Here is a 15,790-nt window from a genome sequence, read left to right as displayed (position 1 = left end):
CTTTCAGGAATGGTTCACCTCCTGCCTCCAGGTATAGACTGTGTTTTCTGGGTCTTATACCACATTCTGCCATTCCCAATTCCTCCAGAGGAGTGGCAGCTTGCAGCACCTTTGTGAAGGCAGGCAAGGATGGCTGCAGCCCCTGGAGTGTGTGACCTGAGCTGGCTGGAGCCCAGGCACACTGGGTGGGGAACAGGCAAGGGCAGTAGCTCAGGCCATGCACTCACATTAGCTCAGCCACAGCCACGTGCCTGTGTCTCATGCATGGGGGCTGGCAAGAGCACAGGCTTCTCTGCTTCAGTGTGTGAAGAAAGCCCTCAAAAGAAGGGGTGTGGGAGGCAAAACCCAGCCTGATCCTACTGCCATCCCATCTACAGGTCTCCAGCTCCTGGGGTGGCTTTGCAGAACAGCTGCAGGGCAGTTCATTTGAAACCTGTTAATTGTATGGTAGCATTTGTTGTGCTGCTGTGGGAATAACAAAGACACATTTAGATAAAAAGGCTGCATTCTCTTAAAATAGATTTATTAATGGACCTGATTTCATAATCCTTGCAGTATGAAAAAAAGCTAAGCACTTACTGGCCTAAGTGCAGGTGACAGAATGAATTTGTGCAAAACATGGATGGTGCAACTAAGCAACAGTTGTATCTAGTTAATATTCACACTGAAATATCAAAAATAAGATATTAAAATTGCTTTCTTACTTTCACAGGCAATTTAGGGAAAAAGTCATTGCAAAATCAATCTGTTTTCAGCCTCTGATTAAGTCACTGTTTCAAGGGGCAGCATTTTCAAGATTAAATTTAAGATTAAAATTTAAAATGCCATTAAGAGACCAGTCACAACAGAAATATGATCCCAGTATTGCCGCTGCCCCACTAAGGGCTTTAAATCACCAGTCTGTAGATCTCCTGTAGGATGCTAAGTGATAAGGAGGATTAATGAAAGGCATAGGCAGTTTGGGGTCACTTGCCTGCTCTTCCAGGAGCAGTTGCTGAACCTCTGTGGTGCCCTTTTGACTGTACCTAGGGCTACCTTGCAATCCTTTGCAATACCAAGCATCCTTCTTTTGATCCATTAAGTCTATGGGCTCCTAAAATGGCCTCTATATTTAAGTTGCCTCCTCCAGGATTGGGGGTTGCCAGGCACTCACAGCTCCTCTGCTGCTCCTGAGACAAGTGGCAATCTGTAGTGGAACAGCAATCTATGGTGATCCTCCTATGGAAGGACTCAAATAATGGACTTTTCCAGTGTAATCACATTATGGGAAATTTTTTCGTGTCCTTCTGTGATACTGTCAGGCATTAGATGGAGACACAACTGAAAACTGACTGAGCTTGTAAGCTGGGGATGTGGAGCTCTGAATTCTCACAAATATAGTTATTGCATATTTATAAGATAGCTTTAAAGAGTGAGTCAACAAAATCTATCCCTGATGTGCTTATTATAATGGACTGATTTTTAAAAGTGGGTTGAGAGACAACCTGAGGACTGGAAAGTGTATTGTATAGAAATGAATAGGTCTGTTTAGACAAGTAGATACTAGGTGCATTTGTGGTGATTTCCTTCTATTTGGGCCCAGGCAGGTTTTCTTTCCACAAAGAGGCATATATTCTTTTATTCTCTGCATCATTCAAGTAGTTGTGAACCCAACTTGTCCTTAGTATTGTGTGACAGCCTGCTGAGGAAATGGCCCCAAAATAATGAGGGATGGGATTCAGTGAAATATTGTTCATATTTTTTTACTGCCACACAGATCTACACAAAGGCTCCACAATAGCAGCAGCATTCTGCTGATCTACTGATTTTCTTCTGTGTAGACCCTGCAGAGGCACAATAACAAGAGCAAAATAATAAAGAAGCCATATAAAGCTTTGTGACTGCTTGTTATGACTGTTTCTTTAAATAAGGCAGACCATGAGAACATAATGCGTCCATACAGCGAGGCATTTCATCTCCTCACGAAAAATAATTCATGAAGGGAGCACTTCAAATCTATTAAAATATTCCCACTTCCTCTTCCACCAGCTTCCATTAAGAATAGCAAGAAAGGTTAAAGATTTAATGGATGTTGAGGTTGAACTTGCTGTCCTTTTCAGACCCTCCTGGTCAGAGCCAAAGGCCACCACTCACACTGTGCATTACCACTGCCTGAATAACCTTCCTATGTTTTGCCTGACTTTTGATAAACAAAGACTTTCAGTCTCTAAGGCTCTGCATCTCAAGACAAGATCTTTTTTCAATAGCAAAAATATACCTTAATTTATACTCCTCTTCTACCAGGGTAATTTAGTTTTTAAAAGTTGTATTTCCAGATTTTGCAGAACTGGGTAAAGCTCTCAGGAATACACCTTCACTGAATGGAGGTATTCTTCCATCTCCCACCAAGGCATGAGACTCCATTGGAATGTGGCCTTTTCAATGCTGACAAAAATTGCCAGTATTTTCATGACTCTGGCCATTTTGATATGGAATTTAAAAGCTGGATATCACACCAGTGAGTTCTGGCTCCACAGGACTCAACAAACTGCTGTCACATTATCCGAGCCACCCAGGGAGACCACTGCCACAGAACAAGGAGTAAGCAGCTCCCAGAGCCCCTTTCAGGGCAGTGTTTTCTGGACTTTAAAATTCATCTGGCAATTCAATCTGGAGCAAATCCCAAAAGCAGAAATCTTCCTATTATTCCCTGAAAATGAATCAAAAAAGAGACACATCTATAAGGCGTTTAGATTTTATAAATTGGCATTTTCCAACAAAGGCATGCTTTGTCAGGAAATTCCTGGCCAGCTCTAATCAGGAATGCATCTGGGGATCAAACATTTTGTTAAATGTATGGGCAAGATGGATTTAGCCAAGAAGGGAAAGGGATATGATCAGTGATCCAGAAGATCAAAGGACATGGAAAATCAGGAGAGGAGAAAATCAGCCAGCAAAATTCTTTACTTGCAATTAAAGTAGTTTAACACCGGATCTGATGAGAAGCACTGTGTTTACCAGTGAAAACCACAGTTCTGGACAAATGGGGCTGCATTACTGGGAGCAGAGAAATAAGCAACCATAATCATAGTGCACAACTTTGATTACATACTTTGGAGCCAGAGGCAATGGGGAGAAAGTAGGGACTGGGACCTCTCCTTTTCTATTTCCAATTCAATTATTAATTACCAGCACATGAGAGTATTTATCCTCAAGAAACGTAAGTTTGTTTTCAAAGACAGTTTCAAAATAAAACCAAACAAACAGGGCTCTGTGGGTCCTGGGGAGCAGCCACAGTTCAGCTGGACAGTAAATTTAATTTCTCAAAAGTAATGTTGTTTACATTGTCACCACATTAGCCTCTAAAAATTTAGAAAAACAGAAGCTGAGATCCCCAGAGCACTATTTACAGGAAGGCAGTGTCAACAGGCAATAGTTCTATTGTTCCTCTGAGCAGGGGCATTTTGAACTATATGTCCTATTTTTCCAGCCACTAAATGGTTCTGAATTCTGGCATAAGGCTGAAGAAGCAATTTCAAACCCCCTCAAGCAGAGAAGGAACTGAACTTGGCTAGATTACTGCCTGGCTGGGTGACTGTCTGGATCACTGCCCTACTAGCCAAGTTACTGTACAGCAGAGAGAATTTGGGTCTCCCAGCTCTGGGGCTTCAGCCACCTTCTCAATAAATTAGGCTCCAAAACAACAATCTTCCCCAGCACTCACTCCACCTGCCCCACACCACCAGTTCCACACTGTCTGCTTTCACTCAGCACCTCCCTGCTCCCTCTGCCTGAACCCAAACCAGCACCCAGAAGCTGGTTCCAGCAGGCTCTCTGCCCTGGAGGTAAACCCCTCTGTGCAGGTACTTACCTGAGCCACAGGACAAACATGTTAATGCCAGAAACAACTCACTATAAACCAGTGCCACGGCCATAAATTCACTGACTAGAGAATAGCAGTCTGTAATCCTCCCCATCCCACTTGGATTACCAGCCAAACACTAGGAAGAGGGGAGAGAAAAAACCTTTTTTAGGAGAAAATAGTTCTTGCTTAAATGTTTTCCCACACAGAACATCTGATGCATCAGAACTGCTAACACATCTGAGTTAAAAGTTGTTTCTTCCAAAATGTAAACATGGAATTTTCTGTCTAAATTGAGCATTCAAACAGTCATCAGATGCTATGAAGACTTGAGGGAGCATACAGGGATAGGGATGTAGTGTGCATTTTTCTTACTTTTTTTCCCTAACCTTCAGATTTATACCAAGTCCTTCATTACATGCTCTGTAGCTGGAATGTCCAGTGCAAGGAGTAGTCTACTTTTCAATTGCAATTTAGCAATTCTGGCACTCCAGGACCTTCTCACTCTTCACAGGTACCAAGTCTCTTGGTTTGAGACCTCAGGGACAAAGGGAGCTTTGTACTGACCAGGGTATGAATAATTGTAATATGTGCTGTGTAGTAAACCAGTAGCTGCAGAGACTGTGCCATTGGAGAGGCAGGGATTTACACAAGCTTTTGGTGAAACCAGAATGAAGGAAGAATTTCGCTGTAGAAATAAAGCTGAACCTGCACAGCCATGCAGGATTCAGGTGAGTTTTGGAAGAGAAATGCCTCATGTGAATGTTTGTAATGAGGAGACAGTGCAGTATGAGCCCTCCACACATTGCAGTCACATACTCTCAGCTGGACCCAGTTTGAAGAAGGAACTACATACTCACCTGCTGGCTGCTGGAAATTACTGTCTCTGGAGACAGAGTAAAATCAATTATTCCCATCTCCTCTGTCACTGTTACCCACACTGCTACCAGCAGACATGGAAAACTGAGAAGGTTAGGGCTTGATTTTAACAGATTCCAACAGTCCACCTTTTTGTGTCCCTGGATAGAAAAGCTTTAAAAAGAAAAATCACTCTTCCACTTTCAAAAACAGACAAGTAATGTTTAAATGCTATTAACATACCTCCTCCTGATGTCCTGTTTCCATTTATCACACCTCCTTTCAACAGCACTGCACTTCCTTTAACCCTTGCAACTGTCACTTGAGCCAGTTTGGGGAACAGATATGTTAACAGTTTGTTAATTGTGGTTGATTCCTTATACCTGTTCAATATCAAGCCACAGACCTTTTCCTGAATGCAGGGGGGTTTGTTACTCATCTGTGTACTGTGCCTCTACCCTGGCCAAACCCTGGGCATTGGCAGTGAGCTGAGAATGAAACATTATTGGAGACTCATCTCTTCTCTCCCTGTTAGCTACGCTTCTGTCCCAGTTATTCCAATTCCTGTTAGCACCCGTCATCTTGTCACCTCCTAGAGTTCACTTCTCCAGGGGACTGAGAAAAGCAAGGGAAGTCATAACAGGGATAAGACTTTCTGAAGCAGATCTCTAACAATGAGGATAGGTATTGAGACACCAAATATTAACCAACCTTCCTTAAAATAATGCTGCCTGGAAGAAAGGAAATAAGAATAAGAGGTGGGATGAGGGAGTGTGGGTGATGCAGCACAGACAGCTGTCTGCTGATGTTCTTATTGCAGCTCTCCCTGGCCTCTTCCAGGGAGAGAAGACACAAGGTTTGACAGTGCACACCATCAGTGCTGCAGAGAGAAGGAAAACCGTGTGAGACAGTGCCAAGCAGAGACACAATCCATCCCTGGAAAGCCCGTGCCTGAAAAACAGGGTACAGGTGTCTCTCAGCAGAGCTGGGGTTGTCTTGTGGGCCTGCAAAGGGTGTCTGAGAAACTGCTGGGAGAAGTAGTGGCTCCTTGTTTCGTCTGTCTCAGGTCACAAAGGGGACTAAGCAGTGCACAAGCCAGCTCCCAAAGCACACAGGCTGGGATGAGGCACCCTTCAGCTCCAGCACATCGAAGGAAACCATCCCATTTGGAGGGAAGGAGCCACCACACCCTTGTTGCTGCCAAGCTGGGGTGGCCCTTCCTGCAGTCCCACCTCTGACAGCAGCCACTCCAGCCAGCCCTGCCCCCAGGGACAGGCAGGTGTGACCAAGTGAGAGCAGGTGGAGCGAGGGGGCTCGGGAGCTCTGGCCAGGGATGTCCAGCCCAGGGCTGCTCAGCAGGAGAGGCTCAACCAGGGCTGTACCCAGCCTGCAAACAAACCTGTGCAGCTCACCTTCCAGGCACACATGAAGGGAAGCCAATGCTGATGACATTTGTTTATTCCCAGCTGGAGGAGCCTAATCAAAAGGCAAGAAAGGCTGCCAGTTTTACTTTCTATTCCCTTCAGTGCTATTCTTCTTACTTTAAAAATAGATGTCATTGCAAAGATTTATATTTAATGCTTTGCTTCTCAGAAACAGAAGGAGAAATGAATTGCTGAGAAGTAAGAAACTCTGAGAGTGGGGATGGGGATTTATCCAGGAATGAAGAATTTTGAGACTAGGTCCATTTTGAGGTAATTTAACTAGACCTGGAGCCACTTCTCTGCTCAGTCAGTGCAGGGTTCACTCCATGCACCAGACTTTTTTCTACAAGACTGTGGGGAAGAATGAATTCAGACTTCAAAGGAAGGCATTTGAAAGAGAAGAAGGAAGAATGTTCAACCTGTCTTTAAACAAATTTACCAGGAGAACTGTTTCAGTTGAAGGACATTGGTTACTTCTCCTGTATAATAACTGAGAACCATTACTTACCATTGGTCTGCTGCTAATGGAATGCATGTAGCAGTGCATTAAACCAACAGTGATTTTAAGAAATCTGTCAATAAATTAAAACGTTTTTAATTTCTGCTATGCACCTGAAGACCCACTCCTGTTCCTTTGTTCAGCCTTGAGATTAATTATGGCACAGCATGAAACAAAGAATGTCCCACCCAGCAAAGACTGCTAGAGCACATACTATAGCTCACTTTTCTATATTTATATCTTTCCATTCATTCCCACTTGCAAATATTTTTGCGAACTTTTTCCCATTTTGGATTTCATCTCAACTGTACACTCATGAGAAAATGTATCAGTCCCTCTGTTCCATGTGGAGGTAATCTCATTTCAGTTTCATCCACATTTATGAGAACATGGTGTGGAGAAGATTACCCAGAAATCTCTGGCTCTCACCTCGGGCAAGGCTGGTCATCTTTGCCACAGCCTACCTGTGAAGCCCAGATAAGCCTCTCCTGGCTGCTCAGAACAGCACAGTCCCTCAGGTACACTAATGCCCAATGACAGCTCACCTGTGGTCTATTTCAGACAATTCTGCCCTAAAACATATTTCCCACCAGCCTTGTTTTGACTCACACATGCAAGCTTGCTACTGAGCCAATACTTTCTGGCAGCATAATATTCAGAAACAGATAGTGCAAGCAATAAAGGAGTTATGGAAGCCTTCAGAAGAGAAGCTTTGGGAAAAAGACCCACAGATAATGTACATTTTACTGAACCCATGAAGGTTATGTCTTTTAATGAGATACCCTAAACTTAAAATGCTGACTGGGTAACCTTCTGAGGTCCCTGTCTGGTTGTCATGAATATAGTATCTACCAAGCAGGATATGTTGAACCTTATTCTCTTGTTCTCTCTGCAGGATTGTTGCAAATGTTGTTTTATTATGCTTCTGGTCTAGTTTAATAGACAGCTTGCATCTACAAAAATATGTATGAAAGATCTCAAAGTGGCTAGTGCTCACAAAAAATAAGAAAAAGCTGCAATGTCATGGTTTCCTTCTGATCTTCAGAAGCAGCACATACTGAGTGACAAAGCAAAAATATTAATGGGAGAATTAACCTCTACATCTATTTAAAAATGCAAACAAATGTCAGTCTTGCTTTGGGTCATCCTGCCTTTTCGTATGGACCATTGCCACCAAGATGCTGATTCCTTCCATCTGCTTGTGTAAAAAAAAAAAGTTGCAATGTGGTATTAAAAACCATCACAAACTGGGTCATTTACTGAACACCTCATTCCCTGAGGAGACTGCAGAGATGTGTGACCTGCTTTGCTCAGCCAGCTTTTACAAACCACCGAGTGACACCCCTTCTCTTCTCTTGGCCATCCAGAGCACTTTTATCTCTGCAATTCTCCCCTGCTGCACTGGGAATAAAAGCAACTGAGTGGCTCAGAGGCAGAATCCAAAGCTGAGGCGGGCAAAGCACAGCCTAAAGCAACTTCACCTCCGCTTGCCCTCTGCCTCAGCGAAGCACAGCCATCAAAGCAGCCTGAACACACCACGCGGCACGGCAGTGGCACCTGTGGCTCATGTGGCTTCACTCATGGGAGTGCTCTGTGCCCTGAGCCCACACAAGGACTCACACAGGGACTGAACGAAAGGAAAACAGGGAAAAGATGCTCATCTTCCTGCAGACTTGTGTCTGTGGTATTTGTGAGGTCCCCAGGATCAGGTGAGAGATGAGAATCTAACTCCATGTTCTCAGAAGGCTGATTTATTATTATATTATATTCTAGAATGCTATACTAAAACTATACAAAAGAAAGGATACAGACAGAAGGCTTAACAAGAATGAGTAATGAAAACTCGTGACTGACTCCTCAGAGTCTGACACAGCTGATGGTGATTGGTCATTAAGTAAAAACTATTCACATGAAACCAATCAAACAATGACCTGTTGGTAAAAAATCTTCAGCCACACTACAAAGCAGCAAACACAGGAGAAGCAATCAGATAATTATTGTTTTCGTTTCTCTCTGAGGCTTCTCAGCTTCCCAAGAGAAGAAATCCTGGCAAAGGGATTTTTCAGAAAATGTAACAGTGACGTGTCCTGAACACTCAGCCTCGTGCCTCTGGGGTCTCCCAGAGAGGCCTTGGTTTTCTGCTTTGGGGCTTTTTCCTGTGGAAAGGTGACTCAAAAGTAAAATGAGGGTGGGTGTGGGAAGGACCATATGGTGAATCAGCCCTGGCCACCTCCTTCATCTGGGCTCTTCTATCAGCTTTTTGGTCTCTCCTGCCAGCTTCTTAGTGTCTCCTGGACACATCCAGACCCTCAGAGCAGGGCTCAAGCTCCTTGCTTTCCACCAACTCCTGGGGCAGTTCTTCCCCCGAGAGGAGAAAAGAAGAGGAAGCTGAGTCCCAACCATCCAGGGAAAAGGAGCTGCTGCCAAGAGCCCATGGGAATGCAGGGGACAGAAGAGGCACCTCTCCCATTACACCAGCTGTGTCTCCCCACCATCAGCATCACCCCTCTCCTCTCCTGACACCCTGCTACCACCAGGGGAAAAGAGCATGAAAGTATTTGAAGCTTAGCATGCTGACTACATTGGGAAAGATGAATGAAAACAAAAAAAATGGGGGATTTCCCCACTCTCAGGGAAAATTCAGCCTCTCCCTGGAGAATTGAGGCCAAGGGAAAGAGTGGGGCTGGGAGCAAGTAGGAGAGATTTGGACGCAGCCAGGGAAACAGAAGTGAGTAAAACCACACCACCTTCCTTCAGCTAAAATCTTCCCCTGAGCAGCAAATGTCCCCCAGACCCAGGGAACAGAGCGTGGATGTGTCCTGGCTGCTGCACTGCCCTGCAGAGAGCAGGGAGGTCCCAATAACTGCAGATCTCTTGCCAGAGTAACAAGGACCCGCAACAATGAGACACCTCAGCTGCTTCTGATGGACACGCACCTTGAACTGCACCTGCCCTCTGCTTCTGCTGGGCCTGAGAGCTGCTTGTGGAGGCTCTACCAGCTTGGGCACCATCAGAGCACAGCTCACAAAACTCCTGCAGGAGAGCTGGCTTGCTCTGCTGGCAAATTGTCATTGCATTGCAAGACTAAACTCTGAGTCTTCTCTGGCCTTTCCTTGGCTCAGCTCCCAGACATATTCTGATCTCTTATCAGTGCTTCAGTCTACAAGAACTGCATGCTTGTGACCAGTATAAGATTGCAGATTCAAAGTCTACATTTCCCCCTTTTTCCTCTGTTCTTGTTTTTCTGTATTTATTTTTTCATGCAAAGTAATGTTTTATTTATATTCCCTAATGCAGATGAATAATTCTTCTACATCATTCAGCTGGGCAGTATTAATTGCCCTGTTCACCAAAATAAGTGACAGCCAGAAATAAAACTACCACCTTACTATTTCACTTGTGTTAAGACTTTGACAGAAAAGGCCAGTGGCTGAACCTTCTCTAGTCTTAAATCCTCTCTTTATTTCTAGAAGCTTTCAACTTCGACTTCTTCACCATTTTTTTCCCTCTTCCTTTTTCTTCTTTTGTTTCCTTCCCAAATTTAGGAATTCATCAGTCTCCCAAATCCATGAGAAACCTCTATCAGTCAGCCCTGGAGCCTTGCAGAGTGTGAAGAGCAAGCACCACCAGAGCCACACTCTACTGCACCTTAATACCAAGTTCTCTCGAGCCTGCAAGACCTGCCCACCTCAGTCCAGAGCCAGGGCACTTCAGGTGTGAATCATTCAGGCCTTTGGCCAGCCCAGCTGGGTCTTACATACACACACACCCCCTCAAACCAGCATTTCAGATCTCAGAAATTATGCATCTTCAGGCTCCCAAATCCTCCTCAGTGGAGCACAGACTGGAGAAACCCCAGGGCTCAGAAGAATTCCCAGTCCCAGCTTCACTAGGGCACTAAGCACCAGTGGCCCAGGGACTCGGGCATTTCCAAGCAGCATTTGCCAAAATCCAACAGGCTTCAACTAGAACCTGCCATGAACAAAATGAGAATTTCTGCTGGAACACATATCCCCATCTTTGGTCATTTGGAAAAATGCAAAAAAATTTTGTTACTGGACCTTCTTGTACCCAGTAACTCTTGTGTTTTGCTCGCATTTCTTCCTCCTCTGACTCTTTCCTGCATCCAGGGTCCCCTCTAGCAGTAGACAAAGTAGGCTTTCAATGGGCCAGCAGATTGCTGGACATCTCATCAGGCATGTAGTCCATAGAGACAACTGCTTTGCATTTCCTCTTCATCCACAGCCTTCCTGCTTTAGAGGAGGACCAGAATCCATTGGCTGGCAAGAGTACCACAGGGACTTGTCCCACCTGCAGCCCTCTCAGACCCAGCTGATTCCTAAAGGCCTTCTGAAATCTCTCATGATATTTCCAGCCTCTCTTACCACTGACCTGAAATACCAACTGATGATCCCAGCTGTACACAATGTCTTCAAATCCCCAGTGATTTTGCTCTGCAAAATCCATCCTTTTGTCACAGCAAGGTTTGGTTTTGCCTGTACTTCTGCAAAGCAAATGTAAGTTGTTCCTTTCAATTTTTCATTGAGGCAGCAACCACGTGGGTGTGTCATGGATGGAGCACCTGCATGACCATTATAGGCTTTCCTGTAACACCCCAGCTACCCTCCCACCAAACATTACAGTAGGATGTTCTCCAGGGCAATATCTTAGCTGCAGTATTGATTTTAGATCTGTCATTTTCTTTTTTTCAATCCCATCTGTGAAATTGGAACTGAGTATAATAAAGATCATTTCAATGCCACTGAAAGAGCCAAATTCTGCTCATACATGCAGAGTTGTGCACATGCTGCAATGCAGAGCCCACAGCCACAGCACTTGGAGCACAAAGGCACTCAGCGGGTGCAATCCAGGATAGATCTGATGCTCCCTCACAGTGTCCAGCACATCAGCTCTCAGCCACAGAGCTCTCAGGAGGGGAAGCTCTCAGACTGACCCCCTGGAGCCTGTGTTTGTAGACACTGATGAGTATAAACCAGTATTGGAGAATTAAACAAAATGTCTGACACCAAGCAGATTGAGGAATGCACTTCCTTAACCTCATGCATCTCCTTTATTATTTTTAAATAAGAACTACAATAGTTAAATCCTATGGGACATGCTGGGATGGAAACTCACCTGGTTTTTGTGCTTCTTGTGCCACCCACTGGAACAGGCTGAAAACACGAGTGGAAACATTCAGGAGGTTTCAAATCCAGCACATTTTAGTGTCTCATGCATTAATATAACTATAGCTTGAAATATGCTCTAACTTAGCAGATGGAGTTATTTTAGTCAGTTCTCATTAATCCAAAATATCTGAAAAGAAGAACTCAAGTTTGTTAATGTCCTGACCAAGTGCCTGCAAGACACTAAAGCAGTTTATCTTGCAGGATAATGTCAAAGACAGGTCTAGGATGTATCAGTATTGGTGAATTCTCTAGACTCTAATGACATTGTACCACCTCATCTAACATAGTCCATCCACCTCCAGCCACTGGCAGGTGAGAAAAGTAGGTCTGGTGAAGCTCTTAATCTTATGTGAGCAAGAAGGAGGTTACTCAACAAAGGAACTACCAGAATCTGTCTTGTCTTGTCAGGCAAAATGAAGGCTGAGTGAGAATGCCTCTTTCCAAATATCTCCTGGGCATATATTCCAAGGGAGTACAGCCTCTAGGATGATGTTCACAGTGATTAATAAATGATTATAAAATTATTAAGGAATTAATTTAAGCTGAATACCCAGGAAAATATAAGAGTGTCAAAACACAGATCAAAGCCCTCCAGTGGGATAGAAAATGACAACTTTCCTTTTTTTCAGAAAAAAGAGCTTGAACCATTTCTGAAAGCTGTTATATGACAGGGTTGTTTGTAATAGTGAGGCATCACACATAGGGACACAGCCTCACATCTCTGCATTTACTGAGGAGCTGTATCCATCTTCTAGAAAGACTGCAAAAAACAGGAAGAGCTCAGCATGACAGCACCATTGAAAAAACAGCATCTAGGTTTTGGTCATGGCTTTTTTTACCCTAAAAATGAATATGGGACAAAATACAACAGAACCTGTATTCCAGACTCTCTCTAATGTCATCCCCAGAAGGCCATTTTGAGTAACTAGCCATTTAAAGTACCCACTAGGCTTCCAGCACAATTTTATTTGACCTTTTATTGAAGGAACAGCATGTATAAAGCAAGTTGTTTCAGCTGATAACTTGTGTGACTGCTTAAAGCAACCCTCTAACCTAGCCAGACAATTATCCAAATTGTAATTTTTCTTGCATAAATATATGTCTCAAGTGCATTTTCTGATTTTGAAGTGTCTTTTTGCCAAAGTCTGACTGCTTACACTTTTTAGTAAACACATCAGGTAAGGTGTTTCAAATAACTAACTAGGAAACCAGGCATTCCCAGAGATTAAAAAAAAAAAAATAAAGTTAATGATTACTGAATATATATTCCTCTTATTAATAGAAAATGTAAGGAATTCCATAAAGTTTTTTAGGCTTTAAAGATAACATATCAGACATTGCTGGAAACTGTTTTTCCCTTCCTACATTTGGGGAATGATTAGAACTTTAATAGATCTTTTTCTAGCTCCTGCTGCAATGCAGTCAAAGAGGGCTTTATGCGTGTTTGTGTGTGTGTATGTTTATTATGACACAAACATGCAATAAGGATTCATAATAAAAAAATACAGCTGAAGCAGCTGCACCTTCTTCTTTGCCAGAAAGTGTGCCACTTACTGAAACCATCTGGAGAACAAGAAATACATACTCAAGGTGCAGAAGACCAAAATGCAGGGCCTCCAGCACCTTCCCAGCCACAGGTGCCACAGGAGCTAAACCTTCCTTTGAATGAATGACTTTCAATACATTCCTTTCCAGACTGAAAATTGGATTTATTATTTTTTCCTCAGGGATTATTTGGGTGTATTAACTTACCCTCCATCACAAAGAGATGCCACACAAAACAACAAATGCTGTGGGCAGGAAGCATCTCCACTTTGTAGATGTTTAACAACAACCATAAACTATAGTAACAGGTATCACCATGATTTACTGACTGTAATTAAATGCCAGGGCAAGTGCTCCAGCACATTTGTCATGTGTCCCATCACTCAAATGATGAGTCACACTGGCTGCACACCACTGAAGCTCTGTCTGCTTCACCTTGCAGCATGAGGGTGGCAAACTGGTGGTCCTGGGGGCCTGATAGCCACACTACAGGTGTTTGTGGGAGGGTTCATCTGGACAAGCATCATAGTCATGAGATGAGCACACCTGAGCAAGCAGAGACCATCCCTATGCCAGTGGAAACCAGGAATTCATGTTCTGGAACTTCTTCCAGGTGCAAACTGCAGCACAGCAAGGCACAAATTGGGACATTTGCTTCAGAAACACTCTGCCTCTCCAAAATTAAATACTAATGTAAGGCCACTCTAAAGCTCTTTCCTCTCTCCCCAAAAGTGTTCATCCCCAAAGTAACTGAACTGCTCTTACTAAATAAATTTAATCAACAGGAGCACCAAATATCACTGTCTGAACCAAAAGACAGATTCACACCAATCCACCTTTGTTGTCTTAGATATCACAAGCATCATCATAGCACAAGGTTTTTGTATTGTCAGAGCTTCATACCTTCTTAATGTTCCTCACAGGCAGCTCCTCTACGCCCTGACTGTACCAGGTCCTTGCAGTAGTAATTTGACTCCCCTCACTCCTCTTTCCTTACTCTTACATATCACTAGTTCTTGCTGGTTACAGGTGTGGCCTGTCAAGATCAGGCCCACCTCCATTCTTCAGCAACTGGTCCAGCTGCAACTCATTGGGGGACAAGATCACCCTCTACACACCTTTGCATGTTTGTCTTCTGAGCTTGGGTTAATTAATGATCCCTGCAATGAAAAAATTGGGAAAACCTGGAAGGACACAAATCTTAAAGTCCTTGTTGCACTATAGATCTGTCTCTGAGAGTTAATCTTAGCAGGATCATTTCATTTAATATGTAGCCATGCCACTGCTGCCAAATTAGGTAAGTATGTACATTAATTCAAATGAAGAAATGTGGGAGCACACTCTACATGTGACTCATCCATCATGCATAATTAGAGGTATTAGGCTAATAAATGTTATTTTGAAATATGTAAAATAACTGTAAAAACATTTTTAAAACCTTCAGCTGAGAATGGTTATTAAAATTAAAGAAAAAGAAGGGGTTTGGGGGAGACTCTATTCATTTCCAGCTCCTTAGAAAAGAAAAACATCAATTCATTCACCTGAATCTGTTTTCAGCCTATTTGTTTCAGCACCTCAGGTCAGCAATCCTTAGAAGTAAGCTCAGAAGATTCTTCAGGAGCTCTTTTGATAAAGGGCTGTCCTGTGCAATGGCAAAGTTCTGTCAGCTCCCACGTCTGGCAGTGCTATCACACAATGTTCTCTGTTTTCTTCATGTACGTGAGATCTTGTGCTGCTGAGACCAGGCACAGGTGCCAGTACCTCAAGAAGAGGGAAAAAAACACAAAACACTTTGCCTCAAGCAGCCAAGAACATGCTGGGGTTGTTTTATCATCATTGTCATCATTGTCATCATTGTCATCATTGTCATCATTGTCATCATTGTCATCATTGTCATCATTGTCATCATGGTTGCGTTTGTTTTTATTATTAAATTCAACCACAGCTGTCAAATAAAAGGAATTGCAGGAAGATTTTGGTAACTCTTTAAGGAATAAAATTACATTGCTCACTCTGCTGCTTAAGCTTTCTGTAGAATAGAGTGGGACTTTAGGAAGGGCTACAGTGACCATCTAGAGCAGCACGTTTAAAATCCACGTTTCAATCCCAGAGTCAAGAAACTGCAGGCTTACACTGAGTGACTTGAAAAGACAGAGAGCCTTGCCAGGAGGGAGACCCTGAGTTCACCTGCCAACACATGCACCTGCCAAGAATAACAGAAACGATAATAAAAATAAAAATGCAAAACCATGAAAGTTACACTGTGTTGACAAGGCTTCAGTAAAATTTCAAACAGAGGGGCTCCATCACTAAGTCTTCCCACTGAGCAACATTTATAGTTATTACTTTCTTGCTGCTGGCAGCAAGCCTTTATAGACGTTTTGAGAATACATCCAATATAGGAAGTGGCCTGTTGTTTTTTCTTTCTTCCAGC

The sequence above is a fragment of the Haemorhous mexicanus genome, chromosome 2, assembly GCF_027477595.1.
Source record: "Haemorhous mexicanus isolate bHaeMex1 chromosome 2, bHaeMex1.pri, whole genome shotgun sequence".
In the NCBI taxonomy this organism is placed as follows: domain Eukaryota; kingdom Metazoa; phylum Chordata; class Aves; order Passeriformes; family Fringillidae; genus Haemorhous; species Haemorhous mexicanus.
Note: the sequence above shows the minus strand (reverse complement) of the source record.